Here is a 369-nt window from a genome sequence, read left to right as displayed (position 1 = left end):
AGTGAGTGCACTGTAATCTCTTCATTATATCCGCTGACTTTTCAGAGTTCCAAAACTTTACTGCTATGCAAACCACATTAACTTCAATCCTTCTGCCCATTTGGTGTAAGCATGCATGGACCAGGTTGTGGATTCTGACAGCCAAGGAACCTGGGTGCTTCAACAGGGAAGCTGTTCTCATAGCCATCGTGGTGTCCCTGTGAGACAACCATTAAGAGTCATGGCTCTCTGGACTTGAGAAAGGGAAAGAAAACAGGAGGGTAAGATTCGTGGGGAAAATCCTGTGTCCTTCCCTTCCACCAAGGTGTCTCTGTTGCTCCATAAATAAAACGTCCCACCGCTTTGAGTGAGAGCTATAAAGGCAGCAGA

General features: G+C 46.3%; 1 protein-coding gene across 3 annotated transcripts in view; it reads left to right on the top strand.

Moving 5' to 3' along the window:
* The first annotated feature begins 314 nt into the window (after window positions 1-314).
* Window positions 315-369, top strand: part of Slc26a4 (solute carrier family 26, member 4) — a 40,242-nt gene continuing 40,187 nt past the window's right edge. For 2 of the 3 annotated variants that reach the window (XR_003950047.1, XM_011243870.3), the window contains exon 1: window positions 315-369. This exon is cut by the window's right edge and continues 50 nt beyond it. The gene's annotated coding sequence lies outside the window, so the exon portion shown is untranslated. The other variant, XM_006515092.4, reaches the window with a different exon arrangement.

Source organism: Mus musculus, chromosome 12, assembly GCF_000001635.26.
Source record: "Mus musculus strain C57BL/6J chromosome 12, GRCm38.p6 C57BL/6J".
Taxonomy (NCBI): Eukaryota; Metazoa; Chordata; class Mammalia; order Rodentia; family Muridae; genus Mus; species Mus musculus.
Note: the sequence above shows the minus strand (reverse complement) of the source record. Positions and strands in the feature narration are given on the sequence as shown.